Here is a 20851-nt window from a genome sequence, read left to right on the forward strand (position 1 = left end):
ATAAAAGTAGCCATGTTGATACATGAACTTGAAGTTAATATCCAGACATATGTCAACACACCTACAGACATCTGCTCTTTCACAAAGCAGCCAAAAACACACACTGAAACAAAAGACAGCATCTTCAACAAATGATACTAGACCAACAAGAGAATCAGATTCATTACCCTGTCCAAAACTAAACTCAAAACTTCAACATAAGAGCAGATACCCTGAATCTGATAGAGTCAAGGGTAATCCCCAATAGCACCCAGCTATGAACTCCGCAATCTACACTGTGACTTGCCTTGAAGATATACTGGGGCAATAGGGGCGTGTGTGATGATAGTAACTAACCACTTCTGATTGTTTTTAAGCTTACTTCAGATTTTACCCACAAATGACACTGGTAAAGGAGTCAGGATCTGAGGCTAGATAAGCCTTGAGGGAAATCGACGACTACTACTCTGTAACAGGAACATAACAGGACTCCTAGTGGCATGTTGCTATTTATTAAAGTAGCACATCAGTCAATCCTTAAAAGAAAAGCTTCTTCCTAAAGTATACTGGAAAAAAAGAGATTCCCAATTGGAAAATGTGCAGAAAGTAAGACACTTTGGAGAACCTAGTGATAAATGGATGCCTTCATTAAGGCCTTCCTCCCTTCATGGCCCAGGGACTTATGGGGATGAGAGAGTCAGAGGTGATAGATGACTCAAGAACCCATCACAATGGCGCAGATGAACACAGGGATACACAGAGACAGTGAGGCCAGGCAGAAGACCTACACAGGTTCAAGCATGATGGCGTGTCAGGACTGAGAAGGAAAATTAGATACAAACTCCCACCTATAATCAGAAAGCTGACTGCTATTTGCACCAACTGGCAAAAGGAGAACCAGTTTTCTCCAGTGGAATGTTAGTGACAGTATCGACCACACCAGGGCAGGGAGCAGTTGGCCATTGCAAAATACACTCAATCTTTTACTTTGTTTTGGTATTTTGCCTTCATGGCCTTTTGCTTGCTTTGTTTTGCTTATGTATTAGAGTGTGTATACCTATTTTGGCTGAAGTGATTGTTTCTTGGTTTTGAATTGTTTGTTTGGAAAGAGAGGAAAAAAGAACCAAAGCTGAGTATGTAGGGAGAATCTGGGAGGAAATGGGGAGGAAAAACATGATCAGAATGTATTATTATGAAAAACAAAACAGTGCTTAGTCAATGGGGAAAGGGCTAGATCCGGGAAGAGGTGGGTAGGTAAAATTTTCAATCGTATGCTTAAAAAACTTGAGATTCTCAAAGATATAAAAAGAAAAAGATGTTGGGTTGCTGAGAATCTCATTCTTTCATTATGAATTAAAGAAGTAAAATATGTTACCTCTGAAGCAAATTGTACCACTCTCTTTTTTGAGCTGAGGAACTGCAATATAAAAAGTAAAAACACTAAATTAAGCAAAATATTAACTACTCGATTTTAAGGGTATGTATCATGACCAAAATATTAGTGTCCAATAGTTACCAACACGTGTAAAGATATAGGAAGTCTTCTCCTATGAGAGTTTCTGTCAGACCTGTCATTTACAGATGACCTTACAGTGATGGCAAGTGACAGCATGGTCCAGGCTTTCTAATCTCAAGCAGGCAAGACAACTTCTCTAAGCTTCAGGTTCCCCACAGTTAAATGGGCAGCTGTCTCAAAGCAGTCTCACTGGTTGAGTATCTTTTCATACAAAAATACATTACTTGTAATAAATTAAATAATATTTCAGGAAATTTAAATATGGATGGAAACTTTAGTGAGAAATAGCGTATTTTAGAAAATATCAGGCATATTGTTTTACTGCTTTAGGTAAAAGGCAGAAACAGGTTAGGTTAAATACTTCATGGACTATTCATTCTTCACCAAGAACAATTAACATGATTCATTCCTGATCATCTGTAGGCTACCTCATCATGGGTTTTAGTACTGGTAAGAAAAGTGTTTTTAGTTCCAGGACAGGCTCCAAAACCACAGAGAAATCCTGTCTCGAAAAACCAAAAAGAAAAAGAAAAAGAAAAGAAAAGTGTTTTTAGGATAAACTCCCTAACTTTCTTGAAAGTGAATTGAATCACACACAGCATATAACTGATTAAGAGTGACAATATGTCTTCTCCCACAATAGCTGTCACTAGCATGATTATGCCAGGAACATCTTCCTTATCATAAATTATCCCTAAGTGAGTTCACTACTCTCGTTCTTCTCCTAACCACTACTCCATGTTCCTTTTGTACATTCAATGGCTGAATACTTAGTTTCTTGCCTCCATTTGGAAGCTGTGAATTCATGCTGTGAGTTAATTGTATTCACAGACTTGTGTGTGGTGGTGTACCGCCATTTTCATGGGTCTACACACAGAACAGGATCTGTTAAGTCACACAGAAATTCTGTTTCACTTTTTATGTAACCAGGTTTCTTTTCCCAAAGTCTTTAATAATTTATGTTTGTTCTACTAGCTGTTCCCCCAATTCCCACCAGTGTTTTAGTGTAGACCAATTTCATCTGATGTGTTAGACCATCCTCCTAACTCCCAAAATGCACAAGTACATGGATACTACTTCTAATTACACCAAGCGTTATAAGTGAAATAATTGCAACCATGAAATGCAATGGGTGCCAGGCATTGCTACAAATGCCCATTATTCAGTTATATGTCTATATAACCCAGCATAACGTATAGAAAGCTGATGCCCACAATTTAAGAAAACTGAATCTCTCTCTTAAACACTCCAAAAATATCCAGTGTAAACTCTTCATTAGACAGTTGACTTTGTCCTTCCACAGCAGCTCATGTCAGCACAAGACCAAGCTATAGGTCTTACCGAAAGGTGGCCACAAAATTCTCCATGGGCCATCCCAGGAGAATGGATTTCCTGGCCCGGCTGGGACCTACAAAGTCAGTGACCACACATTCCCCCATCCACAGGGCAGCCAGCGGGATGATGTATTTTATCTTGAAGTTTATCTTACACCTAAAATGAGAATTAGAGAAGGTCCATTAGTTTGTTTCTTGAACAAAGGAGCAGTGGGGCTAAGAGAAAGACCTAATTCTCCCTGACACAGGAAAAGCAGGACTCACCCATCTCTATCACTGCAGACACAGCTCAGCAAATGAACAAATGCACCTTAACAAAGCAGAGGCTGAAGGAAGCTTACCTAGCAGAGGTTCTGTATATACCCTTTCCACATTTGCAAACACCTACGGTCTGTATTTTCAGAACATTGAATACTAAATTTATTTTATACTGTGTATTTGAAACAGTGCTTTGAAATGTTTTCACATGAATCAAGGAAAACCTCATTTATTTTTTTAATCTGTTTTTTATTTTTTTTTGTTGAAACAATTTCCGCCTCCTCCCGCCTCCCATTTCCCTCCTCCTCCTCCTATTCTTCTTCCCCTAACCCCACTCCTCTCCCTCCTCTCCACTCCTCTCCCCCTCCCTCCACTCCATTCCCCCTCCCTCTCGAGTCTGAAGAGCAGTCCGGATTCCCTACCCTGTGGGAAGTCCAAGGCCCTCCCCCTTCCATCCAGGTCCAGGAAGGTGAGCATCCAAACAGGCTAGGCTCCCACAAAGCCAGTTCCTGAAGTAGGATCGAAACCTAGTGCCATTGTCCTTGGCTTCTCATCAGCCTTCATTGTCCGCCATGTTCAGAGAGTCCGGTTTTATCCCATGCTTATTCAGTCCCAGTCCAGCTGGCCTTGGTGAGCTCCCAATAGATCAGCCCCACTGTCACAGTGGGTGGGTGCACCCCTCGCAGTCCTGACTACCTCATTTTAAAACCTTCCCCTTAATTCATTAAATACTTTCTCAAAACCTACGCAAATAAACTGTGTGAAAGCCAAGGTTATAATTCTGTTCTTAAGTGCTTCGTGGGCAATTGCCTCTAATGAAGAATCTTTGAAAATATTTAGTCTTCAAATAACATCGCCTGATCTCTATTTGTCCAGTTTCTAGATCAGGAAATACCATCATGGCTAATAGCCCAGAGCAGCACAGACATGGATAGAACCAGACTATCTAATAGCCAAGCACATCTCAGAACTGCTGGGCCTCTCTGGTTCATCATCTGTCTCCTAAAGTTTCTGTTTGGGAGAACCACTCAGAAAAGCAACTTTCCTTTACAAAGCCTTGGCTTCCTTTTCTTCCAAGGACAATCGGCCTTTCTATTGGGACTGAATGTTTATGTGAGGGCACAAATTACATAAACTTGCTACCAATAAATATACAGCTACCTTGGAAGTATATAAAATGTGCCATATCATGACATTTTACAAAACAGTTGTTCATTAAGATTCCTACTGTGCTTCTTCCTCTTAATAACCAGATCTACCTGACAATAACTTCCTAAGTGGTGGAATACTGCCATTTTCAATAATCACATGCTCCAGTAGATTCTTGACTGGCTTTTCTGCAGGAGCACAGGACAGAATAGGACCTTGGCATAATATTAAATGAATAGGAACAAAAACATTTGTAAGCACAGAAAGGTAAAAATCCTTTTGATTTGATTTACAGTAAAGGCTGGAAATAATACACTCTGTGAAATCAGTAAAACATGAAGGAAATACATACCGACTATTAGTCACAACCAAGAAGTCTCTGTACAAATGCAGGTGACACTTCTTGCTGCTACAGCCTCGTCTGAGCTCCACTGGTCCATGGGACACCAGGTATTGAATATTCATCTCCCCAGTTGAGGCTTTCTCGTTGACAGTTTCCATTGCAGTAGAGAGGCTTTTCCTGGGACAGGCCAAACACTAACAGAACAGAGAGTCAATAGTCAACAAAATAACCTAATACAAAAGTTGGGGAGTTACATGAAATTAATCATGAAGGCTTGGTTCTTGTAGCAGGCTCTAGTGAGTAACCATTTTTAAGGATACATAATGGATGAATACATTTAGGAAATTGTGCTAAGAACAGATTGAAGACCTGGAATTTGAAGAATAATACATCTTGGAGGTAAAAGAATCAGCAAACACACTGAGAGAAGAGAAATGGCCAGATTACAAGTAGTGCACAATAGTTGTGTCAAAAACTACAGCAAGTCCAAGACATGTAGCTCTTGAGACTTCACCAGTGGAGTGGCAACATGTAAGTCATTGAGAACATTAAGCCAAAAAGAACAGTACCTGTGGAATGATGGGAAATACTAGTGTAAAAGAACTTTGATGAAGAATTTTCATCAAAGATCTCAAATCCCTGATTCTTCCAAACTATGAATGTGTCAGTTGGGACAGACATCATGCAGATGTCGCTGGCATTATGATCCTGGAACCCATCAGCTCCTTTCTCATCACTGAGATAGTATAAATCAGAGACATCTACTCAGGTAGAGTCAGACAGCTGTCACTCTAGAAAAAGTCAGATTTGAAGAAAAGTGGTATTGATGTTGTGATTGTTGTCTGAAGTGGAATGGAAAGACTGTGAAGAAACACAGCTTCCCTGAGGAAAACACATTCCTCAGGTAACCATTCTCTCTGCAATAATCAAATTTAGTCAGACTCTAAATGAGCCAAGAATCGTATCATTCCGAGTTTCCAAGGAAGAATGCAGCCTTATCATATCCTTGATCTACCTGTTCTACCTGAGTGCAGGAGCTATGAAGTCCACCTATGCTTATGGCATAGAATTGAAGCTTATCAGTGCTGTTTTCAGTAATTAGGATTCTAACCATTGTTACACATATACTTCATATGCATAGCCCTGGAAGTGAGCTGTTGCTGCTGCAACAAATGCCAAAATTATGGAACAGCAGAAAATAGATTTTTGAACAAATTAATTTAAACAAACTTGTAACGTGTAGTATATTAGAAACAGTCTTTAAAAGTCTCCCAAAGAAGATGTTTGTGGCCTGATTGCAGAACTCTACCAGAATATCTAAGAAGAATTAACACTAATACTCCTCAAATTATTCCACAAAATAGAAACAGAAGGAACACTGCTCAGTTTGTTTTATGAGGTCACACCCTGATACCCAAACAACATAAAGACCCAACGGAGAAAGAGAATTGCAGAACGATTTTCCTTTGGAACATACTTGCAACAATACTCAATAAAATATATGCTAACTGAATCCAAGAACATAACAAAAAGATTATCCCCCATGACTAAGAAGGCTTTATTCCAGAAATGCACAGATGGTTAACACATGGATATTGATAAATGTGATCTACCATATAAAAAAAACTGGAAAAGTCATATAATCTTCTCATTACATTTGCAATAGGACTTTGCCATAATCCAAGTCCTCTTCATGATAAAAGTCCTGGGGAGTTTAGGAATACAGGAAATATACCTCAACATACTAAAGGCAGTTTACAGCAAGTCCAAGGCCAACAACTTAAATGGAGAGAAATTCAAAGCAATTCCACTAAAATCACAAACAATTCAAGCTTGTACACTTTCTCCATATGTGTTCAATACACTTTATGACATCTTTCCTAGAGTAATAAGACATCTGAAGGGAGATCAAAGGAACATATATGAGAAAGGAAGAAGTCAAAGCGTGTAAATAAGTGACTCAAAAAGCCCATCAGCAAACTCAGACATTCATAAACACTTTGAGGAATGTAGCTTGAAACAAAATGAACTCACACAGATCAATAGTCCTCCTATATACAAATTACAAATTGACTAAGATAGAAATAGGTAAACAATACCTTTCAGAATAAATTCATGATAAGCAACCAAAATCTCTAGAACAACAGATGTTAAGTATAGATTAAGAGGCTGTAGGGAACAGATGTCAGGGTAAAGGGAAACAGATATCTATGAATTGATGGTGGTGGGGTTAAACTAGAGGATCATATAGGAGGGTGCTGCGAGTGGGAGACATGGAGGGAATATAGGGAGAGGCTGCTAAAGCTGAGGGCCATTTTATGGGTAGTATGGAAGCTGAATGCAGCAGAAGCTTCATAATATATATACAGATGAAAATTATCTAAATGCAACTGCCAGACAATAGAGGCAAAGAAGACTCAACTCTCTATATCTTGTCACCAAATAAAGCTTCCTGTACCACAATCAGTTGCATCTAACTGAGCTGTTGTTCAAAGGATTGCCATGTTCCCTTTGGAATCTCCAAGTAACCCAGGTTTTTGCCAAGGCTCTAGGTTTCTCTCTATAAACTGATCACAAGGTCCCATAGCTGAGGGAAACAGCTACACAACTCACTGAAGATACAGAAATTGAGTTGATGCCTACACAGAGCCTTCATCCCTTCGATCTGGCATCTCTGTTGCACACTACCAAAAGATAAATGTAAACACCAAGTCAGTTATCAACCTTTAGATTTGCAATGGTGTCCTGCCTGAAATAGTACAAAGCACAAAGCTTGTGGGGGTAAACAACCAGTATTTAATTTGACTTAAGACCAATTTCATAATATGTAATCCATAACCATCACAGTCTGGGTGCACAAGAACTAGATAGCCCAGGGACCAAGGGGAGAACCCAATACTGCTGTTCTATTAAAATAATGTAGTAATAAAATGATTCCTAATGAAATCTGCTATGTTATTAAATAAATGCCTTGTCCAGCTGCCACCAGAGAAGCTTTCTCCCCTACAGAAAATTAAAACAAACACAGAGACCCACACCCAGACATTAGAATAAGACTGAGAGACCTTGGAACACTGAGCCCTAAGAGCGAGGTCTCCATCAAATCTGTCCTTTTAGGGAACAGGAAATCCTGCAGAAGAGGGAGAGAGGCTGTAAGAACCAGAGGGATGGAGGACACCAAGAAAACGAGACCTTCTAAATCAACATAACCAATGCACATCTGAGCTCACAGTGACTGAGGCAGCATGCGTGGCCTGCACTGGTTCTACCAGGTCCTTTGCATATAAACTATGACCTCCACTTTAGTGTTTTAGACGATTTCTGAGTGTGCAAACAAGTGGGTCTCTGTTTCTTGGGGCTTTTCTTAGCCATTTCCTACTGTTTTCTTTTTTCAAATTCCAATGGACTGGTTTTTCTTTCATCTCCTTTTATTTTATGTTATTATCATCCCTTAGAAGTCTGCTTGTTTTCTATAGAGCAATAGACAGGGAGTAGATTGGAGTGGGAGAGGATGTAGGAAGGAACTGGGAGGAGAAGACAGAGAGGGAAATCATAATCAGGACATATTATATGATAAAAATCTATTTTCTCTAAAAGGTTAAAGCAGATAAATCAGAAAAAGCATCATAATGATATAAAATGTTGAGGAGACTACAAAGCAGGAGACACTAAAAGCCTAACACAGTAACATGGGTCACACTTACTTTCCTGTGAATAATAGTAATTAACTTAATTTTTATTGGAGAAAAAATGGTTTGGTTTTAAAAGATAAAAAAAAAAAAACCTACTCTAATAGTATTTAGGTTACTTCCCATAAGTTTTTAAAGAAAAAATGGCTAGTTCCAGGTCAGGCTCCAAAACTACAGAAAAACCCTGTCTCGAAAAACCAAAGAAAAAAGGAAGAAAAAAAACAAACAAAAATAATCCACCTTGCCACTCTTGGTGGCAGCAGGAAAATGAGCAACTTTTAGAGTGTGGAACATACGGTAGTCTACTGTTTCCAAGTGCTGAAGCACTAATGTCTGTGTAAACTGTCAGGTAATATAAATTCTACAGTGCCAAGAAAGAGGCTGAACTAGGAAAATTCTTTAATTAGGTACGAGTTACAAATTTGCAGACATCATCAAAATCAGGGAATAAAAACATACATTCATACACAGCTTGGAGAGGATGAATTACTACATTAAAGATACCATTAATCTATGCAGTTTAGTTCATGTAGTTCAGAGCATTGGTCCCCTGACAAGTAACGTCTCCTTTCTTTAGGGGACAGCACTTAACATTATTATTCTAAGTAGACTTCCGTAAAGCTGGAGCCGAAGTGTAAGAATTAGTTCACATAATCTGGAGGAAGAAGATAGGACATCTCCTGAGAACACCAGTTCATCCTAAGGATCAAAGTGGATATTAGCATACCTTTTCAGCAGAGCCTGGAAGGGAAAGCCTTCCAATGGACTTGAAATTCTCTTTTTTTTCCTCCTTGGCACTAAACACCACAGATAGCTACAGCAGTTGGCAGACCAACTACTGAAGTCTGAGGAGTCTGCAGTAGTCAAGGTGACTGAGCACTGTGATGTCAGAGTTCTGAGGCTCATGACATAACTGACAAAATGACGTGTGCCTAGCCCTCATCTGCTTTTATCAAGACAAAATTTTAGTTTCAAAAATATTTTAGGGATGAACAGAGATGCTATGACTACACAGACTTGTACAACAGAAAATATTACTGCATCGTCAAAACCCTAGTGTGCTATGATACCTACATATGCTAGATTATTTTCTGTTGCTCACCATTTTGAAGTTTGGAAGGATAAAAGTAGCCTATCAATTTGGTCTCTGTTCACTTTAACCTTGATTATTTTGCATCACATAAAATGGTGTCCTGTTGAGGACATGGATGAGACCGTGTGGGGTGAAACAAGAGCCAGACAAGGAAGACAGGCTTAACCTTGTTCTCAGTCAATTATATTCATGTATCCATGAGAATGGCCCCACTAAATCAGCTTTAATCCCTTTTGAGGTCAGCACTTGCAATTACAGAGTGGCCTTCTTGGGGAGTCTATCTCTTTAAAAATGCCACCATCTCTCATCCTTGCCACACTGGGGACTAAGCTTCAACATATAAACCCATGGAATGAAATGACTCCAATCACAGAACCAGGAAATGTATACTTGTACAGTTAAGACTAGAACATCCCCAGTAAAGCAATGGTTCTTTATATTATTATTATTTTTGTTTATGGAATTTTGTTAATTAATTAAAATAGAATTATATCTCTTTTTTTTAAATATTTATTTATTTATTTACTTATTATGTATACAATGTTCTGTTAGTGTGTATGCCTGCAGGCCAGAAGAGGGCACCAGACCTCATTACAGATGGTTGTGAACCATCATGTGGTTGCTGGGAATTGAACTCAGGACCTTTGGAAGAGCAGGGAATGCTCTTAACCACTGAGCCATCTCTCCAGCCCCCAGAATTATATCTCTTTCTCTCCTTTTCCTACATAGATTCCTTCCCAACTGCCCTCCCTTTAAATCCTCCAATCCTTTTCCACTCTTAACTTGATAGTCTCCTTTTTCTTTTATTATTGCTTATAGATATACATACATACACATACACACACATATACACACACACACACACACGCACACATGAACAAACACATGCTGACCCTGGTTTTGGTGTCTGTGTGTTTATCGTTTCAAGTCTGGCCTCTCTGCATTGGGAAGCCGATAAGGGATTAGTTCCTGGGAGATGCTATTTTTCCTTTTGCCAGCTGTCGTTAGTTTTCTGTAGTTCTTTTTCTAGATATGGGGCCCTGTGAAATATTTTCCTGTTATTCTTTTTTATTTTTGATATTTTTATTTTTTTGATTATTTTTATTGATTTTTATTGAGCTCTACATTTTTCTCTGCTCCCCTCCCTGCCTCTCCCCTCCCCTTCAACCCTCCACCAAGGTTCCCATGCTCCCATTTTACTCAGGAGATCTTGTCTATTTCTACTTCCCATGTAGATTAGATCTATGTATGTTCTCTTAGGGTCCTCATTGTTGTCTAAGTTCTTAACATGTCTATTAATAGTGCCTGGTAGTGTTGGGAGGGCTTATTTGTGTCTGACAGAGCTAAGGTGGGGGCCTTTAGCAGAGCTTTCCTTGTGGCTCTTGAGTCCCAGTCCAGAAGAAGGATTCCTCTGCCTCATTCATGGGCAGCATCATATAAGGGTTTTGCAAATTCAGCAAATCCTGGTTCCCAGAGCCAGCAGAATCCAGCTGAGCCTAAAAACTCCTGAACCTATCTCCGGGTTTTGGGGGGCTGGAATGTTCAGAATAGTTTTGAGCAGGCAACAGCCATCTCTTACCTTCTTTCAGTATATATCCTGGGACACAGATCTGGGCCTTTTTAGCCAACACTTTGTACCCCAATTGGCATAAAGTCTGCAGTAAGTCTCTAGTTGCCTGTAAGCAAGAATCTTGGTCCTTAGAAGCAATCAAAAGATCATCAACATATTGGATGAGACTTATCTCAAGGTGTGAGGTCCAAGAATCCTCAAGTCCCAATGTAAGAGTTTCATCAAAGATAGTTAGGTAATTTTTGAATTCTTGTGACAGCCAGCTCTAGGCAAGCTGTCCACTGAAGCCCATCTAGGTCATGTCATTCGAAGACAAAGAGTGGTCGGCCCTTGGCTTCCAAAGTTAGTTAGGCTGAAGAAGGCATCATTAAGGTCTAGAACTGACTACACTTGGAGCTCTGGAGTGAGGGAGCATAGGAGATTATAGGGGTTAGGAACTGTAGTGTAAATGTCTTCAACCTGTTTGATAATCTCCCTAAGATCTTGTACTGGTCGATATTCATGGGTCCTTGGCTTCTCAACTGGCAGAAACTGGGTGTTCCATGGAGACTGGCAAGGTACTGGGAATCCATGCTCCAGGCGATGATTAATATGTTTATTAATGCCCAATTTGTCTTCTAGAGTCATGGGGTACTGCCTCACACTGAGTGGTTGGGCATTGGCTTTTAAGACAACTACAACTGGGGGCTGTTGGATTGCTAGCCCCAGTGAGTTAGTCTCTCTTCACACTTCTGGGATGGAGCTCTGGAGTTCGGCCATTAGAGGAGATACCTCTAAAGTAAGTCTGTGAAAAGAACCTGTATTATTCTGCTAGGTCCAGGCATAAGTCATAAACTTTGGGCCATAAGAATATCATCTACCCCTTCCCAGTGAAATGAATTTTGACTTTCATGATGGTCACTAAGTCTCTTCCCAGGAGGGATAGAGGCATTCAGGGATAACTATGAAGGAAGGCATAACTTTCTTCCTTCCCAAATCCATGGTCTGTTTTGTGGTCCATGGTTATAGGGCCATCCCTCTTTGTCTGATAAAGGCCCCAGTGAAATCTGTAACACCAGATGGTGAGCACCAGTGTCCACTAAGAAATCAACAAGTTGCCCCTCAACTCTAGGCTTACCCAGGTCTTTAGGAAAGTCTTTAAATACCACCCCTTTCAGTCTGGACCTGCCAATTACAGGCCCTTTTGTGCTCTCTTTCTTTGAGGACATTTCTTCTCCCAATGGCCCCTTTCCTTGCATTTAGAAGAACTAGAGGCTGTTGTGTTGCAGCTCTGGGATTGCCTCTGATGGTCCTGAGAAGCTCCAGTGGTGTGTTGATTGGCAGGTTCTCATCCAACTCTCTTCACAATAGCCACAAATAGCATAAAATATCTCAGAGCAACTCTAACCAAACAAGTGGAAGACTTGTATGATAAGAACTTTAAATCTCTGAAGAAAGAAATTGAAGACGATACCAGAAAATGGAAAGATATCCCATACTCTTGGGTAGGTAGAATTAACATGGTAAAAAATGGCAATCTTACCAAAATCAATCTACAGATTCAACGCAATGCGCATCAAAATCCCAGCAAAATTCTTCAAATACCTCAAAAGAATGGTACTCAACTTCATACGGAAAAGCAAAAAACCCAGGACAGCCAAAACAATCCTGTACAATAAAAAAAAAAAAAAACTTCTAGAGGCATCACAATCCCTGACTTCCAACTCTACTACAGAGCTACAGTATGAAAACAGCCTGGTATTGGCATAAGAACAGACAGGAGGACCAATGGAACCGAATAGAAGACTCGGATATCAATCCACACATCTTTGAACACCTGATCTTTGATAAAGTAGCAAAAAAAAATATCAAATGTAAAAAAGAAAGTATATTTAACAAGTAGTGCTGGCATAACTGGATATCAACATGTAGAAGAATAAAAATAGACCCATATCTATCACCATGCACAAAACTCAAATCCAAATGGATCAAAAACCTCAACATAAAGCCAGCCACACTGAACCTTATAGAAAAGAAAGTGGGAAGTACATTTGAACGCATTGGCACAGGAGATCACTTCCTAAATATAACCCCACCAGCACAGACAATGAGAGAAACAATTAATAAATGGGACCTCCTGAAACTGAAAAGCTTCTGTAAAGCAAAGGACATGGTCAACAAGACAAAACGACAGCCTACAGAATGGGAAAAGATCTTCACTAACCCCATATCAGACAGAGGTCTGATCTCCAAAATATACAAAAAACTCAAGAAATTAGACACCAAAAGAACACATACTCCAATGAAAAAAAAAATGGAGTACAGACCTAAACAGAGAACTCTCAACAGAGGAATCTAAAATGGCTGAAAGACACTTAAGGAAATGTTCAACATCCTTAGTCATTAGAGAAATGCAAATCAAAACAACTCTGAGATTCCATATTACACCTTTAAGAATGGCCAAGATCAAAAACACTGATGACAACTTATGCTGTAGAGGTTGTGAGGAAAAGGGAACACTTCTGCATTGCTGGTGGGAATGCAAGCTGGTACACCCCTTTGGATGTCAGTGTGGCAATTTCTCAGAAAATTAGGAAACAACCTTCCTCAAGACCCAGTAATACCACTTTTGGGTATATATCCAAAGGATGCTCAATTGTGCCACAAGAATATGTGCTCAACTATGTTCATAGCAGCTTTGTTTGTCGTAGCCAGAACCTGGAAACAACCTAAATGCCCCTCAACTGAAGAATGGATAAGAAAAATGTGGTACACTTACACAGCAGAAAAAAATAAGGACAGCTTGAATTTTGCAGGAAAATGGATGGAACTAGAAAACATTATTTTGAGTGAGGTAACCCCAACACAGAAAGACAATTATCACATGTACTCACTCATAGGTGGTTTTTAAACATAAAGCAAAGAAAGCCAGCCTACAAACCACAATCCCAGAGAACTTAGACAACAATGCAGACACTAAGAGAGACTTACATAAATATAATCTACATGGGAAGTAGAAAGTCTTTTTCAGATTTCCAACCTCTTTCCTGAGAAGTGTGGTTTCAGTCTGAAAAGACTGTACCATTTCTAAAAATGCCTCATTCCTAGCCCTATTGTCAAACCATTTTTAAAGAAAAAAAATGTTGAGTGGAAACCTAATCCCCAGAAACAAAACCAGTGATGTAGAAGGGACATCATATACGTCTTGTAAAACCTCGCACATGGTGTAAATAAAGAGGCCATTGAAACCTTGGCTGGTTAGATTGTCTGACATATTGCCCTTTTAAATTAGCAATTTATGCTCTTACCTGTGGTTCAATTAGCTGGATTAGGTGCAATAACTGGAACCTGCCAGTAGGTGTCGCAGGCCACCTACAAAACTAATTCAGCAGAACGTAGTGGTGCATGTGAATTCACCTGTGGCCAGTCTGAAATCTGATTTTAGAGCAGAATGCTAAAAGACAAATCACAGACTGTGTGCTCTGCGGATGTCTAGAGCAATGGCAGAACAGCTGGCTCAGACGAAGGAAGTCCACGTCTCACCAAAATGTCTGTGGTGTGCCCTGGAGGGAGGCAAATGGTAGGGTGCGTGGTACTTGAAGCCAATCTGAGGTGTGTAAAAAGAAAAGAACTGCAGCCAATCCTTAGAAAAGCCTCTGCGTGAGATTCTATATGAACTGTTGGCTCCATGCACAGGCCACGGCCTGCTGAGGGAGGGCTCCAGCTGAGCTGGGCTGGCAGCGGGCAGTGGAGCCGGGGGTTCTAAACCCAAACACTGGGCGCCAGATGAAGCTGCAAAACAATCTCACACCCGTTAAATTAAAAAGGTTATTTATTTGACGGGGAAAAGCTTACAGATCACCATCCCAAACAGTCCTCTTGTCCCAAACAGGTAACAGAGAGTCTAGCAGCAGGAACCAGGGGGAGAGAGAGAGAGAGAGAGAGGGAGGGAGGGAGGGAGGGAGGGAGGGAGAGAGAGAGAGAGAGAGAGAGAGAGAGAGAGAGAGAGAGAGAGAGAGAGAGAGAGAGAGAGAGAGAGAGAGAGAGAGAGAGAGAGAGAGGACGCGCACGCGCGCACAGTTCCCACTGCTTTTTAAAGTATAAGAGGCCACGCCCCAGTGGGCACGTATCTTAAAGGTTATTGGCTGAAGGAGCAGAATGTGCTCCCACAGCAGAAGCCAACTGTGAAAGAGGGGAATGCAGCTTCCCTGACTTGGCTCTCTGGGGCCTGTCTGGCCAAGAGGAGGCTAGTCATAAGAGAGGGTGCATGGCTTCCACTGCCTGGGAGACCAGTTGTGGAAGAGGGGGCACAGCTTCCCCGGACTTGCAGACCCTGGAAAGGCCAGTCATGGAAGAGAAGGAACATGCCAGTCATGGAAGAGGGGAGCACAGCTTCCCGGGCTTGGCTGAGAAGGCCATCCCCAGAAGAGGGGCCACCCAATCCCCAGGCTAGCAGACCCTAGGGTGGCTAGCCATGGAAGAAGGGGTGCAGCTTAACCTTGGCCGTCAGGCCCTGAAATTACAAGTTGTGGATTAGGGGAGCACAACTTCTCTGGCTAGCTCTTCTGGGGAGGCCAGCCATGGAAAATGGGGTGCAGCTTTCTTCATCCACCTCCCCAGGGCCTGTCTGGCCCTGTAGAGGCCAGCCATGGAAGAGAGGGGTGCAGTTTCTATAGCCTGGCTCCCAAGGGTCTGTCTGGACCTAGTGGCCCAGATGTGGAAGAGGGGGTATACAAACCCTGGACTGGGAGGCCCTGAGGAAGCTAGCCATGGAAGGGTGTGCAGCTTTCCCAGGCTGGCAGTCCCTGGGGAGGCCAGTCATGGAAGAAGGGGCACAGACCAGCCATGGAAGAGGGGCAGAGCTTCCCCCACCTGGTTCCCATGGAGGCCAGCCGTGGAAGAGGGGTTGCATCTTTTCCAGCCTGGTCACCTCAGAGGAAAGCAGCCACAGAAAAGGGTGTGTACAATCCCTGAACCTGTCTGACACTAGGGATGCCAGCTATGGGGGAGAATGGGGTGCACTTTCCCAAGCCTAGTTCCCTGTAATCTCTCCAGCCCTAGGGAGGCCAGCCAAGGAAGAGGGGGATGTAGCTTCCTGGGCCTAGCTCCCAGGCGTCTGACAGAGGGGCACATTTACCCTGGTCTGGCTACCCTGTCCAGCCCTTGGGAGTTTAGCCGTGAAGGTGGCACAGGACAGCGATGGAAGAAGGGGCACAGTTACCACAACCTTGCACCCCAGTGCATGATTGGGAGGACAGCCAAGATAGAGGTGGGCACAGCTTTCCTGGACTGGCATCCCAGGGCCTGTCCTGAAAGAGGTGGGTGTATCTTCCCCGGCCTGGTACCCCAGGGCTTAGTCAATCCTCTAGAGGCCAGCCATGGAATAGAGGGTACAGCTTCCCCAGGCTGGTTCCCTGGGGCCTAATCAGCACTGAGTAAGACAGATGTAGAAGAAGGAATTGTAGCTTCCCCATCCTGGATGCCTGAGGCTTTTCTGGCCCTGGGGAGACCAGCTGTGGAACATGGGGTGGACAGCCCCTGGGCTGGAAGGCCCTGGGGAGGCTAGTCACAGAAGAGAGGGTATGGCTTCCCCAGGTTGGCAGGCCCTGAGGAGGCAAGTTGTGGAAGAGGGGGCTCAGCTTCCACAGCCTGGCACCCAACGGCATGACTGGCCCAGGGGAGGCCAGCCATGAAAGGGGTGCACAGCTTCCCCAACCTGGCTAGTCAGGGCCTGTTAGACCTGCAAATGCCAGCAGTGGAAGAGGGGACACAGTGTCCCCAGCCTGGGTCCTCAGGGCCTGTCTGGCCTTAAGGAGTACAACTGCGGAAAAGCGAGTTACAGCTCCTCTTGCCTGACTCCAAAGGGCCTGTCTGGCCCTACATAGGCCAGCCATGGAAGAAAGGTGGTAGCTTCGCCAGCCTGGCTATGCAGAGTCTGTCTGTCCTTGCAGAGGCCAGCTGTGAAAGAGGGGGACACAATTTACACAACCTGGCACCCCAGGGCATGACCAGCCCAAGGAAGAACAGCCAAGGAAGATGGGGGCACAGCTGCCCCAGCCTGGCTCCCCAAATCATGACCAGCCCTTTTGAGGCCAGCCATTGAAGACAGGGTACAGCATCCCTGGCCTCACTCCCCAGATCCTATCTGGCTCTGCGAAGGACAGCTGTTGAAGTGAGGGGCACTGCTTCCTTAGCCTGACTCATTAGGGCTTGTCTGGCCCTGCAGAGGTCAGTCATGGTAGAGGGGGCACAGCTTCCCCTGCCTGACTCCATAGGGCCTGTCCATACCTGTCCAGCTCAGGCATGGAAGAGGGGGCACCCAATCCCCAGGGTGGTAATCTCTGCAGAGGCTAACCATTGAAGAGGGCATGCAGCTTCCCAAGGGTGTCAGGACCTAGGAAGTCCAGTCAGAAAGAGGAGGCGAAGGCCAGCCATGGAAGAGAGAAGTACAGCATCCCTAGCTTGACTTCCCAGGGCCTGTCAGGACCTACAGAGGCCAATTGTGAAAGCGGGGTGCAGCATCCCATGCCTGGCATCTCAGGGTCTTTCTGGAATTAAGGAGTCCAGCCCTGGACGAGGGATCACAGCTTTCATCACCTGGCAACCCAGGGCCTGTCAGGCCCTGCATAAGCCAGCCTGGGAAGAGGGGGCACAGCATCCCCAGACTGGCTCCCCAGGAACTATCAGGCCACGCAGAGCAAGCCATGGAAGTCCCATGCCTGACTCCCCAGGACCTGTCTAGTCCTGACATGAGGCTGTCCATGGAAGAGGTGTGTACATCTTTCCAGGCCTGGCTCCCAGAGCCTTTCTGTCATTACAGAGTTCAGCTATTGAAGACAGGGGCCCAACTACCACCACTTGGCTCCCCAGGGCTTGGTCTGTCCTAAAGATGATAGCTGTGAAAAAGGGGGCACATCTTCCTGGGCCTGGCTCCCCAGTACCTGTCCAGCATTATGGAGTCCAGCTGTGGAAGAAGGGAACACAGCTTATACACCTGGCTCCCCAGAGCCTGTCCAGTCCTGCAGAGAAGGGCACTGCTTTCCCCGCCCTGGTTTGCCAAGCCATGTATGGGCCTGCGGAAGCCAGTCACAAAAGAAGGGGGTGCAGCATCCCCAGCCTAGCTCCCCAGTGACTATCAGACACTGAAGTGGCCAGCCATAGAAGAAGGGTGTGCATCTTCCTGGGCCTGGCTTCCCAGGCATGTCTGACCCTGTGGAGGCCAGTTGTGGAAGAAGGGAACGTAATTTCCCCAACCTGGCTCCCAGAGGCCTGTCTGTCCCTTAAGAGTCCATCCATGGAAGAGGGGTCACAGCTTCTCCAGCCTGGCTCCCTAGGGCCTATCCAGCCCTGCAGAGGCAGTCATGGAAGACGGGTCACACAATCACCAAGCCTGTCGGACACTGGGGAGACCAGCTGTGGAAGAGGCGGGTCACAACTTTCCCAGCCTGCCTCACCGGGATCTCTCTGGCCCTGAGCAGTACAGTCATGGAAGAGGGGGTTGCAGCTTCTCCCACCTGGCTCCCTGGGACCTGTCTGACCCTGTATAGACTGTCTGTGAAAAAGGGAGGTACAGCTTCCCCAGCCTGACTCCCCAGAACCTGTCGGGTCCTGCAGAGGCCAGCCATGGAAAAAGGGCCTGCAGCATCCCCAGCCTGGCACCCCAGGGCATGACCAGCCCAGGGAAGAACAGCCAAAGAAGAGTGGAATGCAGCTTTGCCAGCCTGGCTCCCCAGGCCCTGACTGTCCCTTTTGAGGCCAGCCATCAAAGAGGGGATGCAGCATCCCTGGCCTCACTCCCCTGGGCCTGTCTGGCCTGCAGAGGACAGCCATTGAAAGGGGGGAGCACAGCTTACCCAGCCTGGCTCTGCCGCACCTGGCTGGACATGGGAGACCAGCCGTGAAAGAGGTGGTGCCCAACCCCAAGGCTGGCAGGTTGGTGAGGCTAGCAGTGAAAGAGTAGATTTGAGTCGCCCTGGCTGGCGGGCCATGGGATCGCTAGTCATGGAAGAGGGGGCACAGGTAAGCCATGCATGGAAGGAGCAGACTGCTTCCATGGCCTGGCACCCCGGGGCATGACTAGTTCAGGGGTGGACAGTCATTGAAGACGGGGTGCAGCTTCCACCTAGCAACCCAGGACATGGCAATCCCTGAAGAGTCCACCTAAGAAAGAAGGTGGTGCAGCTTCCTTGTCCTGGCTCTCCAGGGCCTAACCATCCCTGTAGTGGCCAGCCATAGAACATGGGGGTGCAGCATCCCGGACCTGACTCCCCAGAGCCTGTCTGCCCCTGTGAGGGCCAGCCATGGAAGAGGTAGGCACAGCTTCCTGGTCTTTCTCCCTGTGCCCAGCCCTGTGGAGTCAGGCTATGGAAGAGGGAAGCATAGATTCCTCGGCCTAGCTCCCTGGGAACTGTCTGGCACTGGGGAGGCCAACTGTGGAAGAGGAGGCGCGGTTTCAAATGTCTGGCTCTGGAGGGTCTGCCAGACGTATGGAGGTGAGTCGTGGAATATGGGGCACAGCTTCCCTGGACTGGTAGAGCCTGGGGAGGCCAGGCACAGAACTGTGCAGTGCAGCTTTCCCCGCCTTGGTCTCTAGGGCCTGTCTGGCCCTGTGGAGGTCTGCTGTGGAAGAGGGGGTGCAGCTTTCCCAGCCTGGCTCCACAAGGCCTATCTGGCCCTGAATAGGCCATCTGGGGAAGATGGGTCACAGATCTCCTGGTCTGGCATACCAGAGCCTGGCAGTAACTGGGGAAGCCAGCCATTAAAAGGGGGCCACAATGCCCCTGACTTGACCAACTCTGGAGAGTCTCTTCATAGAAGAGGGGCACAGATTCCTCAGGCTAGCAGACCGTTGGGAGGCCAGTCATGGAAGAGGGGGTACAGACATAACCATGGAAGAAGGGGAGCAGCTTCCACATTCTGGCACCCTCAGGCATTACTGGCGTAGGGAAGATCAGCCATGAATGGGGGAGTGCAGCTTCCCTGGTCTGGTACCCTAGGGCCTGGCCTGGCCTGTGGAGGCCAGTTGTGAAATGGGGAGCCCAGCTTCCCAGGCATGGTTCCCCAGGGACTATCTGGCCCTGCAAAAGTCAGCCTTGGATGATGGGTTGGCAGCTACCCAGGATTGACTCCCCAGGACCTATCCAGCCCTGCTTAGGCCTACCGTGGTAGAAGAGTTATCAGCTTCCCTGGCCTGGCTCCCCAGGGCCTGTCTGGTCCTGCAAAGGCCTTCCATGGAAGACAGGGGTACAGCTTCCCCAACCTGGCTCACAAGTACATGACCAGCCCTGGGGAAGCCAGTTGGGGAATAAGGGAATGCAACTTCCCTAGCCTAGGTTCCCAAGGCCTGTCCTGTCTGAGGAAGCCAGCCAAGGAAGAGGGGGTACAGTGTCCAGGGCATGGCTTCCCAGGACCTGTCTTGCCTGGTGGTGGCCAGCCATCAAATAGGGGGCACAGTTTCCTGGCCTTGCAAGTCCTGGGGAAAAAAGCTGTGAAAGGGGGCACAGTTTCTATGGGCTTGCTGGGCCTCTGTGGCCATTCATGGAAGAGGGGCTCATGCCAGCCATGGAAGAGGGGACACAGCTTCCAAAGCCTTGCACCCAGGACATGGCTGGCCCAGGGGATGCCAGTCGTGGAAGAGGGGGCTCAGCTTCTGCAGCCTGGCTTTACAGAGCCTGTCCACCCCTTAGGAGGCAGGCTGTGGAAAAGGGGGCATTCCTTCCCCAGCCTGTCAAGCCCTGCAGAGAAAGTCATCAAAAAGTGGGGTGTGGCTTCACTGACCTAGCTCCCCCAGACCTGTCTAGCCACGGAGAGTTCAGCTGTGGAAGTGTGGGCACAGCTTCCCAGGCCTGGCATGTCTTGGGATGGTCAGTCATGGAAGAGGGGGTACAGGTCAGCCATGGAATATTGGGCACAGCTTCCCTGGCCTGGCACTCCAGGCTATG

The sequence above is a fragment of the Chionomys nivalis genome, chromosome 22, assembly GCF_950005125.1.
Source record: "Chionomys nivalis chromosome 22, mChiNiv1.1, whole genome shotgun sequence".
Classification (NCBI taxonomy): domain Eukaryota; kingdom Metazoa; phylum Chordata; class Mammalia; order Rodentia; family Cricetidae; genus Chionomys; species Chionomys nivalis.